The sequence below is a fragment of the Peromyscus eremicus genome, chromosome 6, assembly GCF_949786415.1.
Source record: "Peromyscus eremicus chromosome 6, PerEre_H2_v1, whole genome shotgun sequence".
Lineage (NCBI taxonomy): Eukaryota > Metazoa > Chordata > Mammalia > Rodentia > Cricetidae > Peromyscus > Peromyscus eremicus.
In genome coordinates this window covers 104629279-104653849 of record NC_081421.1, presented here as the reverse complement: position 1 = coordinate 104653849, position 24571 = coordinate 104629279, and the positions used below count along the sequence as shown (strand labels likewise).

The window sequence follows — 24571 nt, the reverse complement described above, 5'->3', positions numbered from 1 at the left end:
GTAGTTCATAGACATAGATGCAGATAAACCATTCATACACATTAAATACAATAAAAAACTTATTTTGTCTTAGATATTCTTCTTATTTATTATTATTATTTTATCTCCTGTGTGTGATATTTTCCTGCATGTATATAGGTGCAACACATATGTGCCTGGTGCTAACAGAGGCCAGAAAGTATTGGGTCTCTTGGAAATGGAGTTACAGACAATTATGATATAGGAGCAGGGAATTAAGCTCAGGTCCTCAGGAACAACAGCCAGTGCTCTTAACTCTGAAACATCCCTTGAAGCCCACAAAATAATTTTTTGTTTATTATTTTTTTTGAGACAGGGTCTCTCTACATAACTCTGGCTGTCCTGAAACTCACTGTGTAGCCAGCCTGGGTTCAAACACAGAGAAATCCACCTGCTTCTGCCTCCCAAGTGGTGAGACTAAAGGTGTGTTTTTTGACACCTTTCAAAATACGCCATTTTTTGACATCTTTCAAAATACAACTTTTTGCCAGCTATGGTGGAGTATGCCTTTAATACCAGTACTACAGAGGCAGAGACAGGCAGATTTCTGTGAGTTCTAGGCCAGCCTGGTCTATATAGAGATTAAAAAAAAAAAAAAAGAAAAATCATGTAAAATCAGTTAAAAAAATGACTTTAGGCCGGGCGGTGGTGGCGCACGCCTTTAATCCCAGCACTTGGGAGGCAGAGCCAGGCGGATCTCTGTGAGTTCGAGGCCAGCCTGGGCTACCAAGTGAGTCCCAGGAAAGGCGCAAAGCTACACATAGAAACCCTGTCTCGAAAAACCAAAAAAAAAAAAAAAAAAATGACACTTTATATATCCCTATGATTAATTACAGTTACAAAGTTGGGGAGCTGTTTTGTTTTTTTAGTTTTTAAAAGTGACTAAGCCCTCCTGTTTGTAGTCTGTCGTGTAGGAAGTGTAGAAGCACTACTCCATCCCAATGACAAGTAAAACATCGAAGAAGATGAAAACCAACAATTCCTGGTTCTGTCAAGAGATCAGAGGAAACCATGGCCCCCGTGTTCAGGAGATGCAGGCAGATACAGAGAAGTGTACTTGTCTGAGAAGTCCACAGGAAGAACTCTCTGGAACTATTGTCAGAGTGGGAAAACCTGCATAGTTATTGACTTGCTGGAGGCTTAGTGTGGCCGAGGAGCGCAGACTTCTGGATCATCTAGTCAGTGTGGTACCCCCTTCATGCCTCCTGTACCACCAGTGCTCCCAGCTCCTCAAAGTAGATAGTGTAGTACATCACCACATGCTTCCTGCAAGGGGCAGAAAAGGGGTCATCTTGAAATATGCCAGAGAATTTCATTAGACTTCTTTTTTTGTTGTTTGTTTTTTGTTGTTTGAGACAGGGTTTCTCTGTGTAGCCCTGGCTGTCCTGGAACTCACTCTGTAGACCAGGCTGGCCTCTAACTCACAAGAGACCTGCCTGCCTCTGCCTCCCAAGTGCTGGGATTAAAGGTGTGCGCCACCACCGCCCGGCTATCATTAGACTTTCAAGGCCCAACCTCCGGAAACTATTTAACAAAGCCTAAATTTCTGGATTTTCTTTCTCTTTGAGGCTAGGCTTCACTATGTAGTTCTAGGCTGGACTTGAACTGGACCTGCCCAGTGCTAGGATTAAAGGCATTACCATCTCAGCAATTTCTGGAATTTTATCAGATTCTAACCTAACCCTAACCTTGAGAAGAGAACTACCCGACGGCAGATGATCACTCAAGACATCCAGTCTTCCCCAGCAGGGGACGTATCTGTGAACAACACTGGTCAAGTTCATAGTACAAGATACAGGTCCACCAAAAGATCAGCTAGTCACTCCTGTTACAGCAGGCTCGCTATCTGACAGGTCTTTGGTTCTCTCTGGAAAATGTCTGTCTCTATGCCTGTTGAGGGCAGTTCTTCTTACCAAGAATATAGTGTGTGTGTGTCATTCAACAACAAAAATTACAAGGTATAGAAGAAGCAAGTATTCAAAATGGAATCAAATACAGTAGAAATGTGGGGATGATCAGGATTTTGATCCTATGTGTATTTAATTATTGTGTGTGAGTGTGTACACACAGGCACTGGAGGTCAGGTGACAACCTGTGTGAGTGTGTACACACAGGCACTGGAGGTCAGGTGACATGTCTGAGTGTGTACACACAGGCACTGGAGGTCAGGTGACATGTCTGAGTGTGTACACACAGGCACTGGAGGTCAGGTGACATGTGTGAGTGTGTTCACACGGCCACTGGAGGTCAGGTGACATGCGTGAGTCACTTCTTTCAGCACCTGAGGCTCAGGGGTAAAACTCTGGTGTCAGTTTTAACAGCAAGTGCCTTTGACCAGCTGAACCGTCTCACTGGCCCCCAGAATTTTTTTTTAATGATGATGCATGTGCCAGTGGATAAGTGGAAAAGTAGACAGGTGCAAGAGCACAGGTAGGTAATGTCAACATGGAGACAGACATTTTCAGGAGGAACCAAAGACCTGTCAAAGAACAAGCGTGCTGCAATGGGAGTAATGGAAAATGCCTTCAGTGGCCTCGTTAGGAAGCTGGCCAGTAACTAAAGACATGGGAGTAGGAAACTCAAAAGCTAAAACACACAAAGAAAAAGGGCTGGGAAGGGCAAGTAGAACACACCATTGGAGAGCTGCAGGACTGCTCCAAGGCTCATATTGTAAAATGAAAACCCAAGAAAGAAAAATGCAGTCGTACTGAGAAGTCTCAGATTAATGTCAAATACACGATTATAAGTCCAGAGCATCAAGTGGGGTAACATCCCACCCTCACCCCCCCTTAGGCCCCCATCCCCCACTGTGGCTAAAGTGAGTAACCTAACGGCCTTCTTCGTTGACCCATGGCATTGTTCATGATGAATAATTAACACTGATCTTTTCTTAAAAAGTGGTAAGGGTCTGCCGAGGACGGTGGGCTTTCTTCAGTTCCCTTCTTACGGTGCCCATGGCACGAAGGCTACAAGGCAAATTGGCATGTCCGCTGATGGCACAGTTAGTATTCCGGATGAAATATCCCGTTGGGGTTGTACTTTCCTCCTTGCCTCACCTCTTCATGCGAAAGTGAGTTCTTGTAATAGAAAGTTATTTGTCGACAGCTGTGGCGCTTAGTGATTTACGCCAGCTCTGACCTGCATTCTGTGTAACACGTAACTTCACCCGTGGCAGTGAGTAGAGGTGACCTGTGCCCCTGACCTGGCACACACCTAGTGCCTTAAGTAACTTCATCAGTGCTTGTTGCTAGAAGACTGACATCCTCTGGAAGGCTGTCTGCAGTGAGGTCTGTAAAGCAGGCCTCTTCGCAGTGAGAAAGGACCAGTTTATTGGGCTCCTATCTATGAGCAGGGAGAGTTTTCTTCTATTTGCTTACTTATCTCTGCTTTGATTTGTATCTTTGGCTGGCACTGAATTAGTAGAAATCCTCCTGCCTCGGCTTCTTAAGTGTTGGTATTAGAGGCCAGCTCATGCCCCCAGCTTCTCAGCACCACTTTCTAAGATGGTCTCAACACTTGATCTTAGCCAAAGGTCAAGAGGCGACAAGAATCTTTAGCCTTCGCCTGCGTGTTTGTTATTTGCATTTAGGAGAATCTATATAGGTGCCTATTCATCTTTGTATAGTTCGTAAATACTCCATTTGGTCAAAACTAATGTTCTTCAAGAGGGTTTTCCCCTCCTGAGACTGTCTTGGTGGTTTTCACTTTGCCCTGGGATGGAGTTTGTTGGAAGTGTTGAGCACCCCCAGTGCTTCTCTGCTCTGCTCCACTCTTCACGGCAGCATGGTTGGAGACAAGAACTCTTACAATGATTTCTACAACACACACGGTACAGGTGACTTGAACTTCTGCAACAAAGGACAGTCAATGGCCACACATTCTTGGTCTTTTCAGGTTTTATATCTATCTTGGAAGATTTAGGAAATAAAAATTGATTTTTGAACATTTAAAAAATGATTATTGGGGAATATATGTATATCATGGCATGTGTATAGAGGTCAGAGGACAGCTCTGTGTAATCTGCTGTATCCTTCCATTTTTACATGGGGTCTAGAGATCTGATACCTTCTTCTGACCTCCGCAGGCACACATGTGGAACACATACATACATGCAGGTAAAACACCCGTACACATAAAATAAATCAAATTCTTTTTCAGTTCACAAAGCAGTTCTGTGTGGCCATGTCCTATGATCTGCATCATGCTCCGATTGTTTTTTTTTTTTTTAATTTGTGCTGCTGTTTTTAAAAATGTCTATAACAAGTCAATTTGTTTGTAGTAATGGTTATATCCCCTTTGCATAACACAATAATAATACTTTCATTAAAATACGTCATAAGTTTGTTACATTTGAATTTCTTATCCATTTATATGATTATCAAACCATAAGCATGACATGAGCTTGAGTTCTTGGCTTTTTGTTTTATTTTGCTTGTTTTTCAGACAGGATCTCACTACTGCCTCCAATTTGTGGTTATGTGTTAAGATTACAGCTTTACACCATTATGCCAGGCTGAATTTATACCTCTTTCTTTTTTTTTGTTTTGTTTTTTCAAGACAGGGTTTCTCTGTGTAGTTTTGGTGCCTGTCCTGGATCTTGCTCTATAGACCAGGCTGGCCTCGAACTCACAGAGATCTGCCTGGCTCTGCCTCCCGAGTGCTGGGATTAAAGATGTGAGCCACCACCGCCCGCCTCGAATTTATACCTCTTTATGCTATCTGCCATCTTTACTTAGGGGCAAATACATTTAAATTCACTCAACTTGGCCCCAACTTGAAAATTTAGCCTCATGCTTCCATTTTTATTGAAGCTTCATAACATAATCTTCTGTATAACCCTAAGAGTATTTTTTAAAGTTTGTTATATTTAAATATGCTTATTCTTCCAAAGTTCCCTCCCCGTTGTCCTGCTCTCTAGCTATCACTAAAGTGAAAAGTGACATGTTCCCCCAGCAAATGTTGGGTTCAAAGAGACTTAGCAACCGTCGGTCTTTTTTGATCCCTTAAGATCCTGGAGAAGAAGTGGAGCCCCTGTGCAGCAGGTGCCTCAGAGTGGCCATTGAAGTGCTTCCAAGGGGTCTGGCAGTTCTGCTGCCTCAGCCACCGTGTCCCCTCCCTGCCACGTCTGAGCCTGTCAACTGCCCTGCAACTAAAATAGCACATGGCTTACAGGTGGGCTGCAGATGGCCGCGGGGCTCCTCCTCCATCCTCTGACCCATGCTTTGGCGTGCCAGATGTTAAACATTTTGTTTATATTGGTGTGTGTCAAGAGAGACGTTTGTTTTAAGTTCATGAGTGCCTCCCCTTCCCACTTCTCTTTGTTCCTTGGAGACAAAATCTTGCTATGTAGCCCACCCATGCTGGCCTCAAACCCCTGACCCTTCAGTGCTTTTTATAAAGTCTTCTTTTGGATGCGGTGGCATACACCTTTAATCCCAGCACTTTGGATACAGACACAGATGGATCTGTGTGAGTTTGAAGCCAGCCAGCTTTAAGCAGTAAGTTCCAGGCCAGCCAGGGTTACATACTGAGAACCTACCTAAATAATAATAATGACAGTAATGATAGGAATATATTGTGATCACAGTTTTTGTCTGTCATTTTGTTTGTTTGGGAGCTGTACCACACATCAGTGAACACAAAGGTGTATACACACACATGCACACACAAAGGCTTAATCTTGAATTCCTACCTCCTGCTCCTTCTGCCTCTGCTTCCTTAAGTTCTGGGATGACAGGTGTGAACCACCATGGCAGGATTGTGATAGAATTATTTTTATTTCATCTTAAAAATGAAATTCCTAGTTTGCAAAATGTATAATTTGTTTTTAACAACACAGATAAATACAACTCCGGAGTTTTCCTGTTTGATTTGATGTCTTAGAAATCCCTTTCATTGGCTTTTCTATTAGATATGAGGTTTGATGAGATCTACCTGAGTGCCGTGTTCTGTGGTTGTGCTCTGAATGCTAGGGATGCTGAAGGAGGATCAAGGTTGAAGCCAGGATGAGCTACGGAGAACCTTTGAGGCCAGCCTGGAATACAGAGCCAGACCCTGTCTCAAAACAAACAAAAGGGAATTGATAAAACCTGCTTGATTAAAATTCATCAATGTTGTTTCTTGAATTAATACTATGTAAACGTTTTTACAAGATTTTTGTTTTTAATTATGTGTAGCACTGTGATGTATGATATGTGAGCACAGGTGCTGGAGGAGTCCAAAGGCATTGGATTCTCCAGAGCTGAGGTTATAAGTGGTTGGGAGCTGCCCAACATATGTGCTAGGAGCTGAATAAGCGTTTTCTGCAAGAACAGTATTCGGTCTTAGTTGCCAAACTGCCTCTCTTTAAAGAAAACAGTAACAGATCAAAGGTCATCAGCTTCCCAGTATGGTAGTAGAGTGGGAAATTCCACTTCATCTGTAATTCTGCATCTCACCAGTCCTTAGAGTTAGTAGAGTTGATGCTTGATGTTGGAAATGCTGCTGCTGCTGTAATGGCTGTAAATCTTCCCTCCTGTGAGCATAAGATTCAAGGCAGGACTATGGGTCATTTATGACACAATTAGTAGTTTAACATTCATCCTGCTCATCTGTCTTGAAGAAATTGGAAGATAGGGTTAATATAAACCTCACACTTTCCTCAAAATATTGGAAAAGTAAACTATTTTTAATATCTAGGGTCATGTTACAGCTTCGAAGCAGCTTTATAAAGCACTTATGGTCTACTTATTGATCCTTAATGTGTGGCCACTATGAATGTGCAATCAGTAATTCAGTCTGGTTAAACCTTGGTAATAGACTCTTTCTCCCAGGAATCCACCACAGCACTTTATGACATGAAATTGCCAAATCTAAAGGAATAGAGCATATGTTATAAAATGTCTTTGAACCCAGTGCTGAGCATTATGACTGTGAGCTGGGGTTACACATTTCAGCTTAGAGAACATTCTTTGTTAAAAAAAAAAAAAAGTATTATTTGAGACTAGAGGTAAAGCTCCGCTAGTAGAGTGCTTGCCTAACCTGCAAAAAAGCCCTGGGTTTGATGCTTCTGTACTGCATAAGCTAGGCATGGTGGGAAATACCTGTAATCCCAGCACTCAAGAAGTAGGGTCAGGAGGCTGAGTAGCAAGTTCAAGGCCAGCTTGGGATACATGAGTCTCTGTCTCAACAATCACTTTCTTTTAGTACCATGTAACTGAGAATAAGTTGAGATAGTTGTATCAGTATAATGTACCTCATATTCCTATATATTATCTGCTCCTGCTTCAACTTTGAGATATGGTCTCATTACATAACACTGGATTGCCTGTAACTTGCCCTGTAGCTCAGCCTGGCTTTGAACTTGTGGCTATCCTCTTGCCTCTGTCCATTGAGTGCTTGGGTTACAGGTGTACACCACCACACCTGGCTGTTTATTTGATAAATGTATTTGTCCTACCAGGATCAAATTGGACAGCATCTAAGCCAGTGGTTCTCAACTTGTGGGTCACAACCCCTTTTGGGGTCAAATGATCCTTTCACAGGGGTCACCGAAGACCATCCAAAAACACAGATATTTACATTACAGTTCATAACAGCAGCAATATTAGAGTTATGAAGTAACAACAAAAGTAATTTTATGTTTGGGGGTCGCCACAACACAAGGAACTGTAGTAAAGGGTCACAGCACTTAGGAAGGTTGAGGACCACTGCACTAAGCCATAAGCTCCTAATGCCTTAGAGCTGGGCTAGAGCCATGATGATACAATGACACAATGTATGGGTGGTTGTAGTCCTCGGTTCCCTTAAAAGCTCAGCTGAATGTCATAAGGTTGTAAAGGAGCAGAGTCAGAATCAGAAAGTGAGTGGGCTGCTTCTGTGATAGCCTTTCTGTACCCTTTCTCCCTACTTTGCTTCTGAGGTTAGAGTTGGAAAGCAGTCTTGAGATTCAGCTCAAAATTTGCTCCCCGCCTGGTGGGGTGGCACCTGCTTTTAATTAATCCCAGTGCCTGGGAGGCAATGGCAGGCAGATCTCTGAGTTTGAGGCCAGCCTGGACTACAGAGTGAGTTCCAGGATGGCCAGAGCTGCGCAGAGAAACCTTGTCTTATAGCCCCCTCCCCCTGAAAAACATTACTTCCTAGTGGAATGATTGTCCTGTCTTCAACTGCATCAACATACCCACTGTACTAGTTACTGTTTGTTGCTGTCATAAAATGCAATGACCAAAGGCAGCTTATGGAAGAGTTTGTGTGCCTTGCGGTTCCAGAAGGCTAAGAGTCCATCCTGGCGGGAGGCATGGCAGCCATCAGCGGGCATAGTGGCAGGAACAGGAAACCAGCAGCTCACTTGGTTAAGTGCAGGTACAGAGCAGAGAGCGTGAACTGGAAATGGCAGGGGCTTTTTGTTCTCAAGGCCCGCCCACAGGGACATACTTCCTCCAGCAAGACTGCACCTCCTAAACATCCCCCAAACAGTGCCACAAACTGGGGGGCTGAGTGTTCAAATGCCTGAGCCGAAGAGGGGGGAATTTATCACTTAAACAACCACAACCATCATGCCTAGAGTTCTTTGTATGAAGAAAAAGGAAATGACAGATGAACCAATGAACCCAATGCAAACCTTGGGTCCTTTTCCTTCTCCTTCCCTTCTCTTGACACAGGATTTCTAGACAGAATCCTCAAAATTCCTGGATGTCTGGAATGGTGGGGCTGCTGTAGGAATCTTTATTTCCTATTTTAGTGGATTAAATGAGTTAAGGTTTTAGACACGCCTTCCATTGGCCCAGACTGGGACCAGAGGTCAAGTGCTAGCAAGTGTCTGAGTGTTGGAAATGTTTACACTCTGGCTCAGGATGCTTTTGTTTTGTCTGGTTGACTTTTTAGAAGCAGGGCAGGCAACGTTTTTGCCTCAGCTTCCCCTAGGCTGAGATAACGAACATGCACCACCACACCTGGCTTTCTGCTGTATTTTTGCTCATTTTCCTCTAACGTGGGTGTTCCATCTTTGTTCTTAAACATACCTACTATAGCTTTTTCCTCACAACATTCTCCTGTTTCTGCCGAGCATGTAAATTGACATATATATAATCTGTTCATAGTGTAGAATTTATATGTCTCTCTTATATTCCACTTGGCTCTTAGATAATCCCGTGGTGCAGCGCAAATACTACAATAAACAGCTTTTAACTGCTGGCTAATATTTCAGATTTGTCTGGGATTTCAGGTCTCTAAAGACTTGAGTAGAAACAGCTTATGTGGAGCATTTGTTTTTATTCTGGAATTTGTCCTGCAAATTCCTGCTGAATTCTTCCTTCGGAGACGCACTCTGTATAAGTTAGGAAGAACAAAAGCAGAAATACTTGAGGTCTTCTTTAATTTTCCTTTCATTGCTTTGTTTTTTAAAGCAGTTGTTTTCAGTATAATAATTTCTAAAGCATTAAGAAGGAAAGCCGTTGCTGCTGAGTTGCTGAGATTCTGAAATAGCACTTTCCTCTGAGAACCGTATGGCTGAGGTCATTGACTAGCTCTGGGTGTGCATGTCAGGGGAGAGCCATTTGTGGACACACCCTGCTGAGGTCAGTAACCTGCTGTGCAGTGCACTCTACTCTGACCCCATTTAGGCCTGGAGGACCACAGACAGTAACAGCATCTCTCCAGGAAGGAAGCAGCTATTGCCAGGAGGTTATAAAGACCAGGCACCGAGGGTGCCAGGAGCACAAAAGGGAAAAGATGGGTCAGACCCAGGATGATAAAGATGGAGCACTTGATGATATTTGCTCTATGGTAGATCCAGCTATTGAAAAAGAATGACTTTTGAGCTCTGGACATTCATGCCAGGGATCCCAGAACTCAATGAGCGGAGGCAGAAGGATCAGGGCAAGCCTGATCTACATGGTAAGTTCCAGGCCAGCATGGCATATAGAATAAGACAATGCCTTTAAAAAGAGAGAGAGAGAGAGAGAGAGAGAGAGAGAGAGAGAGAGAGAGAGAGAGGGGGAGGGAGAGGGGGAGGGGGAGGGGAGGGGGAGGGGGAGGGGGAGGGAGAGGGAGAGAGGGAGGAAGGAAGGAAGGAAGGAAGGAAGGAAGGAAGGAAGGAAGGAAGGAAGGAAGGAAGGAAGGAAGGAAGGAAGAATTTCAAAAGAAAAATCCTACACACAGTATACATAGCTTGTATGTATGTCCATGTTCATGGTTTGAGTGACTGACTTTCAAAGATTTCTTTTTCTTCTGTTAAAGGACGGCTTTGGGTAGGGGTGTGGCTTGGTGGATGAAATGCTTACTGCTCAAGTGTGAGGACTCCAAAATCCACATAAAAACATGCTGGAAATTGCCTGGAATCCTGGCATCAGAAAGGCAGATCCCCAGGGCAAGCTGGACACCTAGACTAGCTAGAATTGAAAAGCTCCTGGTTCAGTGAAAGACCCTGCCTCACTAAATGGAGAGTGATGGAGGCATGCACGCATGCACGGACGCACGCACGCACGCACGCACGCACGCACACAAACACGTACCTCCCATACATAGAAGAAAAAAAAAGGAAAGAAGGAAAGGATGTGGTCTTCTAGGATTTGAAATAGGAAATTGTTGGCTTTTATCAAAATGGGCTGTTTTTGCATTGAGCCTTCTCCAAGCCCACTGAGACTCTGAAGCATGGCAAGGTCGAGTCCAGGCTCTGGGGCTCTGCCACCAAATGCAGCAGACACTTTGCTGAACACTAAATGAATCCAAAAACCTTCAGTAGATCATAGCTTTTTTACTTATTAAGTCTTACCTTCTAGAAAATATAGCAGAAAATCTATTTTAAAATACTGAGTAACCAAAAATTAAAGTAGATTTCAATTTAAGCGGAAAAATCTGTCTAGGAACTACGTAATTTCAGAAAGATCACACTTTTATAGAGTCTGTATCATTCCATTGCATTTGTTAGTGGTAGAGTTTGTGCAGAGAGGTTGTTTGGGGCATAGGAAACTGGAACCTCATGGTTCTCTTTGACAGTTTGCCAGCTGGAATCCCAGGTAACCAGATAACTAGTTGTAGCAACACGCAGTCCTCTAGGACTCCTGAACCTCGGCCAGGCCTTGGAGGGAAGTCTCTCTGAGCACACTCGTGCCCATCTGAGAGTGGAGGGTACCACTGTGCCATGGTGTAGGCAAAAGTATTCCATCACAGTAGGCTTACAGATAAAAATCCTGAAACTATGTAGTATTGTTTTACTATTTTAAATTTTAAACAGAAATCAGGAAGGCAGAAACCCCTTTGCCTTCTTTAGTGTTCTGTAAGTGACTGAACTCAGCTGAGGGGACCTCAAGTATGAGTGTCAGGCAATGACAATGACCCTCCTGTAATACAACCAATATTTCCTTGAGGCCAGATGGGGAGAGAATGGGGTGGAAGTCGGAGTGGAGGAGGAGAGAGAATTCCTAAATTTCATCTTTCTTTATTTGAAATTCCTAGATTTCCTCAGGTGTACTAAGAATTTAGGTTTCACTTCAGCTTTCCTTTCAGGAATGATGCATTTATCCAGTTGATATCGTCACTGATACAGTCAATCAAAGCTCTGTCACTCTAACTGCCTCCTTGTTTTTTCTCATTTCTCACTTTGAGAATGTCGCTGAATTTCGTATTTATTTCCTTATAGTATCTCCCCAGCTGATCATTTCCTCTGCTACTCTCTTTTTCAGACTCCATCACTTCATGCATAGCTAAAGAACTAAAGTTTCTTCCCTAGGGTTATTTATAGCATCTATATCTTCTACCACTTACCACTCATGAGGATAAATATAAATAAAAGGACACACAACAACAAGTGTTGGTAAGGTTGTAGGAAAGTGGGAACCCCCAGATATTGCTTTTGAGAGTCTAAAAGGTGGCAGCCATGTTGCAGGATAGTTTAGTACTTCCTGTTTAAACAACCACAACAAAATGATAGAAAGAACTTGCTCAAAGCAGTGACACTGTCTAATGACCCAAGACCAGTTCCTAAGAGTCCAGGAACCTCACTAAAACCCCTGGAACACGCTGGCACTACTCTGGGTACTGTTTCGTGATGTTCCAGGGCCATTTCCAGTGTTCAGGATAATGCTACATTAGCTGTTTTGATGGAGCTCTTAGATTCTGTTTGAATTCTTTTTTCAAACATTTTCTCAAAATTTCTTCCAGTGCGCCGTTAGTGTAACCTCCATCCCCAGCCAGCGTCACAGAGTCTTGCTCCACCCATCCCTTACTCTCCATTTTTCTCTCGGTTAACTTCACCCTCCCCTTAGAAAACTAAACTTTCGCCGGGCGGTGGTGGCGCACGCCTTTAATTCCAGCACTCGGGAGGCAGAGCCAGGCGGATCTCTGGGCTACCAAGTGAGTTCCAGGAAAGGCGCAAAGCTACACAGAGAAACCCTGTCTCGAAAAACCAAAAAAAAAAAAAAAAAAAAAAAAAACTTTCTGTGTTCTATAGCACTCAAGACTTTTACTGTATCTTTGACTGGTGGGATACGTTATGTTTTCAAAGTATTTTTCTTCTCAGGTAGTCTTTTAAAAAAATGCATATTAGAGAAAATGAAATTTCCAGAACATAGGGACCACCTGTTGCAATGCCTTCCCCTTTCCACAGCACCCAGCACTTGTCTTTCACATGATGCATGCAGAATAAATGCTACGAGTTAAGTTAGTGCTTCATCTCAGTAAGTTCCAGGTCCCCACCTCTGGCTTCCCCATGATCCCCTGGGGACCAAGTTCTTCCGTAGTCCAGCAGGTCAGACTCTCGGGTGGAGGGCTCAGCCTTACACTGAGATGCTATTCTTACAGCCCAGGCTGAGGGGCACAGAGCCTGACAGATAAAGGAATGGAAGTCAGTGGTTAGGAAACCTAGTTGACCATTGCAAGGATTGAGGACCAGAATGCTTGCATTTTGAAGCTCTCCACTGATGGGGGTTTTGTTGGGACTTTTGAAAGTATCACTGCTTTGATAAGAATCTTTGCTGCAGCAATGTAATTGAGACAACAGCTCTAGGCCCCTAAGACCTTTTAAAAAAAGCACATCATACTTAGTAGTAGGTGTAGATGCCTTGATGCTCTTGGCAAACTAAGAACCAATGAACTTTTGTCTTCTCTAGGCTGGTAAACATTCAGCAGCTCACCCTCCCAAGACTCTCCATGTCCCTTGTTCCTGTTCCGCTGCGGTGCTTGGAAGCAGGAGATGGGCTCACACACAGTCAACCGGACGTGATCCTGGAGGAGCAGTGAGGGGCAGTGCTGCTGGTAAGGCGGGGAACATGGTGGATGCTGGACTTGCATGTTCACGGTTGTGTGTGGTTACACGGTTACTCCAGGTCACACTGTGAATCATGACTGTCAGCTGTGCATAAGACACAAAGATCAGATTTTAAGATAAATCCCTACCATTTATGCCTTTTGTATATGCCTTTTGTTTATGCCTTATGACTTTTATGCCTTTCTGTAGCTTCCTGGAGTGTTGTACGTTTATAGAATTCTTACCAGATTCTTAATGTCTGATTCTTACTAAAAAAGAAATAGCCTTCATATATAACTAAGCATGGAGAAGTGCGATGTTATTGCCACAGTATCCCTCTTTTCTCTCCATTTGTTACTCACATGTGGCCATGTTCCTCAGCCTTGTTAGGAAAAAGTCAGTGGTGTTTGCATTGGGAAACCCAAATAATTCCTTATGTCTTTTAAAATTAATCCTAATAAAGACCAGCATGCTTTTAATGCACCAAACTCTTAGTAAGTTTCCCAAACTAAAGGTTCTTAAAAGAAAAAGAGAAATTTTATTACATTTGTTTACTTAGGAGGCATTCCATATTTGTCTGTGTGTGTATGTGTGTGTGTGTGAGAGAGAGAATGTGTATATGTGTGTGTGTGTGTGTGTGTGTGTGTGTAGGTCAGAGGACAACTTGTAGTTGTAGGTCTGTCCTTCTGTTATGTGGGTTCTGATGATAGAACTCAAGTTGTGACCTCTGGCAGTCAACACCTTTACTCATCTTGCTAGCCCTAAACTAAGTTTAGTTTTAATTAATTTATTTATTTATTTTTATTTACTGTGTTTGTGTGTTTTCTCCTTCTACCATGTGAGTGGTGGGGATGGAGGTCGGGTTATGAAGGCTGCCAGCAGCGACATTTACCTCCTGAGCCAGCCATCTCTCTGGCCCCCTAAGTAAGGATTCTTTATAAAACCATTTTCATGTATTTATATGCATATATAGAAGGAGGGAACAAATGGATTTTCCCCCCACGGAAAATGAGAACAAGAATGCATTCTGCATACACTCTGGCCTGTGCTGGAAGCCAGCTGAAGTTTTAGGGGTGGGTGTTGTGGGCGAGCCCCGAAGGTCAGAGAAAGGAAAGGAAGATTTAGGCAATTCCCCCTCTGTAACTCTTGGCAGGTAATCCAGCGTCAGCGTGTCTTTCTGCATTCAGCAGATTGCGTCCTCCAGAAAGCTCTGCCCTCGTTCTCTGAGCTTGAGGATGTAAGCATCCACGCTGCCACTTGATACTTCTGAGATGATGATCTGATGCCGAGAAGTCCTTCTGAGTGTCCTCAGCTAAACCCTTGTGGCTTCAGAGGCTAGTGCCTCTGCCTAGGGCGGGTGTCAGCTCATTGAAAGGGAACTCTCAGAATGAAGATTTTCCTCTTGATTCTTAATATTCTTAGACTTCCTCTTTCCCTGCTCGTGTTGGAAAATCTTGGGTAATTATGAGCAAAGCATTCTTTACTTCCCCCGCCCCTCACTCAATGACTGCTCACTTCACCACGTGGGTGCCAACTGTGGCCACTCATTCTGCTCTTGTCCTTAACGTGAGAACTGAGAACATATATTTCAAGATGGAATTTTTATCTCTTTCGTGAGATCATAGTGTTACTCGGAGATTCTCTTCTTGGAGGTGGGGGGTGGGTGAGGAAGGGAGTGTACAAGTTTATGGAAAAGAGGATTAGAAATTAGAATGTTCGCCGTTTTAGAAGTGGCTTTCTGAGGAGCTCTTTCCCTTAGCACTCCCCCCATCCCCAATCCCCCTACCCTGCTCCAATCTTAGTTCACACTTAGTGTTTACTGTTGAATCAGCTCAGCCTAGGACTTAACTTTCTGCAGTAAATAAGCCTAGGGTGCATTTGAGGTCACTTATTAAGAGTATATTTAAGGTGTTTTGTTTTGTTTTTCGAGACAGGGTTTCTCTGTGTAGCTTTGGAGCCTGTCCTGGATCTCGCTCTGTAGACCAGGCTGGCCTCGAACTCACAGAGATCCACCTGCCTCTACCTCCCCAGTGCTGGGATTAAAGGCATGCGCCACCACCGCCTGGCTGAGTATATTTAAGGTCTCTAAGCCTTGCTTTACTTGGCAATTAGGAAAGAATAGACAAGGACAATAGGATGGTTTTAAAGATACTCTCTGTAGGGTCAGGCACAGTGTGAGTTCCCAGTTTTATACTAGCATATCTTTCATTGTTATCACCCATCTTAATGGTTCCTTCAGTTTTTATTTTGTTTCATTCCAGTATTTCTTCAGTTAATTCTCTATGTGAATGAGTGTTTTTGCATGTATGTCTGTGCACCACATGTATGCCTGGTGCCCTCGGAGACCGAAAGAGGGTGTTGGAGTCAGAGACAGCTGTGAATGTCTGGGAAGTGAACTGAGTCATCTGCAAGAGCAGCAGGTGCACTTGACTGCAGAGTCATCTCTCCAGCCCCACACTTACTATATGAAGTCCTGGGGACAGAACCCAGAGCCTTGATCCTGCTAGGCATGTGTTTTGCTAGAAAGCTATACACTTACCTCTCCTTAAACCTTGTAAAATAGGAATTTATTGTAAAGAATTTCTTGTATGCCTATCAAATACTAGACACACTTCTAGGAAACAGACGGAAATTTTTGTCTTTGGTGAGCTTAGGAGTCTGAAGGAGACACAGACAAAACATGGTAGGTTTATTTTTTGGAGCTGAGGATCGAACCCAGAGCCTTGTGCTTGCTAGGCAAGCGTTCTACCACTGAGCTATATCCCCAACCCCAAAACATGATAGTTTTAAAAAGGCAGTATGCTAAATACCAAGAATTATTAAGCATAAAATAAAGGACAAAGTGGGTGTGATGTTGTATGCTTGCTTTTTCATTTTCTCAGGAGGCTGAGGCAGGAGGGACGATTTGGGTCCAGGAGTTCAGAGCCTGGGCACTCTTGCAAGACAAACACATATACACAAGAAAGAGGATTTTGGGCATGACTATGAGATAGTGAATTGAAGACACAGCAGTCAGAGAAGCCATGTTGAGAAGATTAGATCATGGCATTGAAACAAACCATGAAGTTATGTAAAGCAAAACCTCTAAGTAATAGAAACAAGTCAAAAAGAATAAGAAAATGGTTTCAGAGGAAGCCAAAAAGAACCAGAGCACTAGAGCTTAAGGAAGTTCCATCAGTAAATGTTTGTCCATATCCTCAGTTAAGTGGGAATGGATGAGGACCTGGGGAAGTCAGAGGGCCTGAGGAAGTCAGAGGGCAGGGTCTGGGTCTCGAAGGACGGGAAGTAATAAGAGTGGGTGGCATCCTAGTGGAGAAATGGAGGCAAACATTATGGTGTAGTAGATTGATGATGTGGACTCTGAGGTTGGATGCCACCCTCTGTAGAACTCCTGTGGGCAGATGGTTCGAGAACAGGTGAGAAGCACAGAGAAAGAAAGGATCAGATCGACCTAAAGACTACTGTATAGAGTGAGTTTCAGGACAGCCAGAGCCACACAGAGAAACTCTGTCTCAAAGAAACAAAATAAATAAATAAGTAAATAAAAATTTATTTTTAAAACTTGAAAAAAAAAAAAACCCAGAGCCCGGCCACATGCTAGGCACATGTTCTACACACCTCATACCGATAATTTGAAATTGTATCAGGTTCCCTGTCTTCACCCCTTGGTGACTATGATCTACATTAAGTTTTGAGAAAATTTGATGTAAAAATATAGACTGGATGTGTAAAAAAAAAAGAGATATCTAATAAAGACATCACAATCTCAAAGGCAAAAAAAAAAAAAAAAAAAAAAAAAGACTACTGCACCCCATCCTGCAAATACTGGGGAACAAATGCCACAGTGGATGTGATCTTGACAAATTTAGAAGAGCAGAGAGTAGATATGGGAGTGATTCAGGGGTGAAATTGAGGACCTGCATTATGTCAAGAGATAAGCATGAAAAGGAAAAATAGACCTGATATATTCAGAGAATAATCAAGAGGATTCAGATGCTAGCTGCACATAGGAGATGAAGGAGACCAGTTTAAAATTTCCCCTTATTGTTTTCAAAGGGCAAATTGGGGCACATTTGAATTCAAAGTTCATATAAGATTTGAAACGAGCCGAAAAAGTTTCTAGGAGTCTCTTAACCATATATTAAATATACAGGTAAATGCTAACATATTGCAAAAGTTATCTGTAGAAAAATATGTTCAAGTTCTAGGTTTTTTTCTTCTACCAATACTTACTGGAGGTTCCTTATTTAAATAAATCATCTTTCTTGCTTCAGTAGTGTGAAAATAAATTGTTGGGTTTTGGTTTTGGTTTGGTTTGATTTTCAGCACAGGGTTTCTCTGTGTAACAGCCCTGGCTGTCCTGGAACTCTCTTTGTAGACCGAGCTAACCTTGAACTCAAAGAGATCCACCTGCTTTTGCCTCGGGGAGTGCTGGGTTTAAAGGCGTGTGCCATCCCTCCCAGCTGAAATGGTTGTTTTTAATGATGTGTTAATTTTCTGTTTATCTTTTGGGGGTGTGGTGTGCATGGTTTTCTTTTTTTTTTTTTCTCCCCCGAGAAAGGGTTTCTCTATGTAGCTTTGCACTTTTCCTGGAGCTCACTTGGTAGCCCAGGTTGGCCTCGAACTCACAAAGATCCGCCTGGCTCTGCCTCCTGAGTGCTAGGATTAAAGGTGTGCACCTAGCGTGCATGGTTTTCTTAAAGGTCTATAAAATCATTGACCCTAATTGGGCGGTGGTGGCACACGTCTTTAATCCCAGCACTTGGAAGGCAGAGGCAGAGGCCCAGCACTTGGAAGGCAGAGGCAGAGGCAGAGGCAGGCAGATCTCTGTGAGTTCACAGCCCACCTGGGCTACAGAGTGAGTTCCAGGAAAGGCACAAAGCTACACAGAGAAACACTGTCTTCAAAAACAAAAAAACAAACAAACAAAAAATTTATTGACTCTCTAGAAACAGACAACTCTGATTTTCTTGACATGGTTCCTGTTACTCTTGTTTTCAATCTCCACCTAGATTTAAGATGAAGATTTCAGTGTTTCTTCCTTACAAACCAAACCATTCCTATGAACTGAAGTCTGTAGTCATTTGTGTAATAAACTTCATCAATTTGTCCTTTGAATCTTGGGATAGTTTGTTGTTTGCTTGTTACTGACATGAGGTCATACTATGTTGCCTGGTCTGACTTAGTAATCCTCCTGCCTCAACTTCCCAGGTAGCTTGACTATAAAGTCACCACCATACCTGGCTACCACAGGATTTTTAAACAAAAATAGACACAACAGATCATCTTATGCATCATTTCTACAAATGATTTTTTTAAACCTCCTGTCCATTTGTTGTTGTTTGAATTTTTAAAAGTTTTGTTACATTTATTTTAGTTGTGTGTGTGTGTGTGTGTGTGTGTGTGTGTGTGTGCTATTGTACATGCCTTTGGAAGTTGGTCTTCTCTCTCTACCATGTGCGGTGGGGATGGAACTCATCGAGTTTAACTGCCTGGGTTGTCTTTCTGGCCCTAGTTTTTTAGTTAATTTTTTAAAATAAAATATAACTGTTAATAAATGAACAGCAGAAGTATATTTGGAAAGCTTGATTGTCTGCTTTCAAGAGCTCTATATTCATCTCTTTCTACTCTGCCCTTTCACAGCATGGTCTGAACACTGGCTGACCTATGGAAGCAGAACCCTGCTGTAGCTTCTCCAGACTAGCCTCTGTGGCCTGTGTTCCCCAGGGGACTGAGTGAGAGAACATGGATTCATGCGAGCACTTTGGCAATCCCTAAGTTCACAAAGAGCTGGGCGGCAGTTTTGCATTACCGTGTGTCCACATGTGCTGTGTCCTTTGCAGTTAGAACAAGTAGACAATACTAAAATAGAGCGGGCCTGAGAAAGTCATTTGCACTGTTCTTGTGTTTCAGTTTCCCCTTCCAGTGAAGTATCAGTTGCCTCTATTGATCTCATGGGATATTTTAAGCAGAAATGAGAGTCTTGATGAAAGCACTTTGTATTCTATAAGAAAGTCACAGTGCCAATGAAGGTTCTCGAAATGTTTACTCATTATTTCAGGTGTTAACTTACAAGATAGTTACTCAAAATATGAAAATGTTGTATGTTATCTTAGTTTTCTAATCAGGCCAGTAATAGTCTTCTTGTAGAATTTCTGTTCCTGTAGTGAATGTTTTATTTGTGTTTAAGGCTTTTGTAATTTTTGACCAAAGAATACACTGTCCTTAAATCTTGGTGAGGGTTTATACTTAAACACAACAACAAGAACTTGGTATTTATCTTGAATATTTACCCAAGTGAGCTAAAAATTTTTGTATCACCATAAAAACCTGAACAAATATGTTTATAGCAGCTTTTTTATGTATGAGTGTTTGGTGGGCATGTACATATGTTGTACCATAAGCATGCCAGATGCCCACAGAGGGCATAGAGAGTATTGGGCCCCCTAGAACTGGAGTTACAGACTGTTGTGAGCTGCCAGGTGGGTGCTGGGAAATGGACCAGGTCCTCTGCAAGAGCAGCCAGTGCTCTTACATGTTTAGCTGTCTCTTCCGCCTCGGTTTATAGCAGATTTATCTACAATAGGTAGTTGATGGAATGAGTCCTTAAGACTTACGACATTCTCGAGCCAGGTGGATCTCTGTGAGTTCGAGGGTAGCCTGGTCTACAGAGCGAGATCCAGGACAGGCACCAAAACTACACAGAGAAACCCTGTCTCGAAAAACAAACAAACAAAAAAAGACTTAAGACAGTCTACTGTGATTTTCCCTTCCCCTCTCCTTCTGTATCTGTCTCCTCCTCCATGATGAGAGCCCCGTTTCTCATTTCCCTGATCAGATCACATGTCGCCTGCTATTGCTCTCCTACCCAGGAGTGGTCCCTTTTTACTTTCCTGGTTTCTGCGGTTGCTCCAGGATATGCACTCAACTCTGAAGATTTGGAGCTAAGAGGGAAAACATGTGACAGTTGTCTTTCTGCTGTCTGGGTCTGGGTTACCTCACTGATTATGATCTTCTCTAGTTCTGTGCAAATTTCATGATTTCTTTCCTCTCTCTCGCTCCCTCCCTCACCCCCCCCCCCCCCCTTCCTTTCTTTCTTTTTAGAGGTAGCTAGCATCTCATGTGATCCAGGTTGGGACACTCTGTATCTGAAGCTATATCTCAACTCCTGATTCCCTGGCCTGAACCTCCCAAGTGATAAGATCACAGGCCTGGGTGTGTGTGTGTGCGCGCCACCACACCTAGTTCTCTCTTAAGCTATTGAATTTGAATACCAACGTTTTATTTTGGTTCCTGTGGGAACAAAAGGATTTTAAGACTTGAATTACAACTGACTGCATTTTGAGATGTGCTGTGCTCACTACCATTTTCAGGTGTTTATTGCAAAGTTTCACTTTCTTCTTTGACAGAAGAGTTGCACAGGACAGGAAACAAAAATCCCTTTAGCTTTCTTGACCTAGAATGAAGTCAATTTAGCAAAAAAAAAAAAACAAAAAAAAAAAAAACAAAGATTAAAGTTGTTTGAGATTAAACAGGATTACAGTCTGAGAAAACAGATTCAAGCCTTCAAAAAACGTGTCCAGGTACTAGATAATGCCAGCCATGTCTGTAGCTCAGAATCTCAAGTAGGGACAGGAGTGTAGTTGTGCTTATCAGGAATTGTTAATGCTGGTGGACATGAAACTAGCTTACTGGTTTGCGCCCTCTCTCTCTCTCTCTCTCTCTCTCTCTCTCTCTCTCTCTCTCTCTCTCTCTGAGGGGGTCCTGAGTAACACTGACTGGCCTCAAACTCACGGAGATCTGCCTGCCTTAGCCACCCAGATTAAATTCATGCACCACCATGCCCACCTGGCACATTAAGCGTTCTTTTAAAAAGGGAACTGGGGAATTGGGTCATGCATGCATGCATGCATTCATTCATTCGTATTCCTCTGCCTCTTTCTGTCTATCTGACTGTCTGTTGTTATCTCCACCCCTTTCTGCTTTTGAGCCCAAGCCTCAAACTCAAAATCCTCTTTCTTCATCCTCCTGAGTGCTAGGACTGTAGATGTGGGTTGCAACAGTTTAAGGCCAGACTGGGGGATAGACTGGGGCCAGACTAGGTAGTGAGGACCTTGTCATAAAACAAAATTTTCTGCTTCTAGAATAATTTGTTAAATTATGAACTTAAAGTGATTTTTCTTCCTAATTTGTTTTCAAATTTGACATTTACTTCTTTCAAAGTATATAAAAACTCTTTCTTGTTTGCCCATGAATGTGTCTGTGTATCTCTTTGTGTGTCTATGTGTATGTCTGTATGTGAGTGTCTGTGTGTGTTTGTGTCTTTGTGTGTATGTGCTTGAACTTATAGTTATACATTCTATTTACCACGGTGCTACATCCTTAGCCCCAAACCTTTGACAGGGTGATGTGACACATGAAGTCTATAATTGATTTATAAAATTATTCAATTAAGCAAATTATTTCAAAACATGTTCTACTGTTGAGTAATATATTTATTTCCTTATTTTGGTTGAAATGTCATTTTCCCTTACATTCTGTGATATTATGAGACATATGTATGCCAGTTTTATATGGTTTCTGACTTGTAACTCCCATCCCAAAGCAGGCCTTAGAAAGTTGAGTTTTGCCTGGTGGTGGTGGCACACCCTTTAATCCCAAGAGGCAGAGGCAGGCAGATCTCTGTGAGTCTGAGGCCAGCCTGGTCTACAGAGTGAGTTCTAGAATAGCCAAGGCTGTTATACAGAGAAACCCTGTCTTGAAAAACAAAAACAAAAAAAAAAAACAAAAAGCAAAAAACAACAACAAAGAAAAAAGGAAGTTGAGTTTATTCCCCCTAAGGTGGGTCATAGAAACTGGCTTTCTTGAGGAATGTGATCACTACCACCCATCCCCTAGGGAGGTGGGAGATGCCCAAGATACTGAAGAAGGAACCTCCCTAGATTTCCCCACCCAGTCCATTAGCATTGGCTGTACTGGAAGTCTTATAAGTGCCCTAAACAGCAGTGTCCTCCAGCATGTCACAGCTGAGAGCGGGAAGTCCGTGGAGTGTGTGTAGTATCTTGAAGAAGGTAAGGAAGCTTCAAGCCCGCTCCTTCTCTGTCTTAATTTCAGTCTTCATATCTCTTCTTCCATAGCTTTCTGATAGCTCCTTCATGGAAAATAGACGCACTGCCCTGAGCTTTGGGAGCTGCTCCTGCAAATGAATACCCAAGGAAAAGGTTGTGAAAGTTTTGATTGTAGCCTGTTGGTAGAGTTAAAATGATCAAGGCTTTCAGCTGGCATCTAATGGGGGGCCTGATAAAGGGGACCGTCTTAGGCCTGAGCTCTTGCCCTGAGACCTGATGTTCTACCCAGATGCAGAAGCTATGGGAATTGAACAAAAGGTGGCATGGTGGCATATTCCTGTAATCATGACACTTGGAAGGCTAAAAGAGGTTAATTTTGACTACAGAGAGTTCTAGGCCAGTCAGGTCTACATAGAAAGTGAGTCTATGTCAAAGAGGAAGAGGGCATATTACACCACCACCAGTCTGCATCCTGGTTGCTTGTTAATGGGGAGAGATGTTCATGCATCCTGTGGGTCACATAGTGGTATGAGAGCAAGGGAAAAATAGGCAGTTGGATTTCGTTTTTGCAACACAGGTATTTTGGATTTTTTTTTCTCCCCTGCTCACATATTCTAAAGGAAGAAGGATCTACTCTGTGTAGTAGAATCTAGGTAGCTGAGAAAGTCACTGAAGAGGGGCCTTTAGAAATTATGACTAGAAAACTTTTGAGGTTATTTCCTGTCTCTCCACTGTTGACTTTGTGTCCTCTAAACTTGTCCAGGCTTCTAGTCCAGGTCTATAGTTTGGTTATGCATGATATTCTCTTGGCGCTTCAGCTCACCAAGCTGAGGAAGACCTGTCACACTGGATCTCCCTTTCTGTGAGCCTTACCAGTATAAACAGTGAGCTCTGAGGTGACAGTTGAGTCCTTTCAGTGACGCCAGAGTAGCTCCAGCCATGTTGTGGGTGGATGGGACACTTGCTGCCTTTGACTACTTGGAACTTGAAGTCCTTGGTTTCTCCGGCTTGCTTCATCCCTTCCCTTGTAGCTAGCTGTACAGTGCAGAGCCTCTTGTTGGGAAGACAGCTTCCCTCTGTCTGGGTTAGCATTCCACATGTGACTGTGACTCAGGGATTGCACATGGCATCTGCATGTTCTCAGCTGCTCTGCACTGACTGAGGCCTTTGACTGCACAATCGGCTGTGAGGGTTGTTTTTTTGTTTTCTGTTTTTTTTTTTTTACTAAACTGAAGTTTTCCAAGACAGCAGAGCTTTGTGTTCAGTAGCATTCCCTATCTAGCTTTAGAAAAGAGCTCATGGTTGGACTCCAAGCAGTGTGGTGTCTCAACTTCAGATCTGAGCTTGTACTAGTATTGAATATATTCATATTATGAATTTTTGTTTTCCTTCAATCATTTTAAAGTATCTGCTTATGATATTTCTACTTCTATGCTTTAATTTTATCCATGGATGTCAAAAATGATCTCATGAAAGGGCTCTGTTGTTGGATACTGCTTTCAAAGAAACTTAAAATAGAAAGCATACTTGTAAGATAAAGGGATAAGAGGATGGGAAGGGGGGATGGGGATGCACACCTTTAATCTCAGCACTTCTGGCCTTTAATTTCAGCTGTTTAAGTAGAAGAGAGGCAGGTAGATTTGAGAGACAGCCTGGTCTACATAATGAGTTCCAGGCCAGCAGGGATGACATGAGACCCAGCTAGATAGACTCAAACACAAATAAGCTAGGTCTTATTTTAGGAAGCTTTTGAATTTGAATTTTTTACATTTCAAGTTACTAGGATTAAAGGTATTCAACCATGCCTGCCTCAATTTGAATTTTTCTTTCGAAACAGATTCCTCTCACTCTGTAGACCAGGCTGGCCTTGAACTTACAGAATTCTTTTTTTTTGGGGGGGGGGTTAAGACAGGGTTTCTCTGTGTAGCTTTGCGCCTTTCCTGGAACTCACTTTGGAGACCAGGCCAGGCTGGCCTCGAACTCACAGAGATCCGCCTGGATCTGCCTCCTGAGTGCTGGGATTAAAGGCGTGCGCCACCACCGCCCGGCGAATTCTTTTTTTTTTTTTTTTTAAGATTTATTTATTATTATGTATACAGTATTCTGTATGCATGTATATCTGCAGGCCAGAAGAGGGTGCCAGATCTCATTACAGATAGTTGTGAGCCATTTTGTGGTTGCTGGGATTGAACTGAGGACCTGGAAGAGCAGTCAGTGCTCTTAACCACTGAGCCATCTCTCCAGCCCTGAGACTTGAATTCTG

The 24571-nt window shown here is 42.8% G+C and overlaps 1 protein-coding gene across 1 annotated transcript in view; it reads left to right on the top strand.

Annotated features, from left to right (window-relative positions):
* Nucleotides 1-24571, top strand: part of Tet2 (tet methylcytosine dioxygenase 2) — a 78534-nt gene that overhangs the window by 15530 nt on the left and 38433 nt on the right. The window contains exon 2 of the mRNA XM_059266286.1: nt 13104-13248. The gene's annotated coding sequence lies outside the window, so the exon portion shown is untranslated. The remainder of the gene's footprint in view (nt 1-13103; nt 13249-24571) is intronic.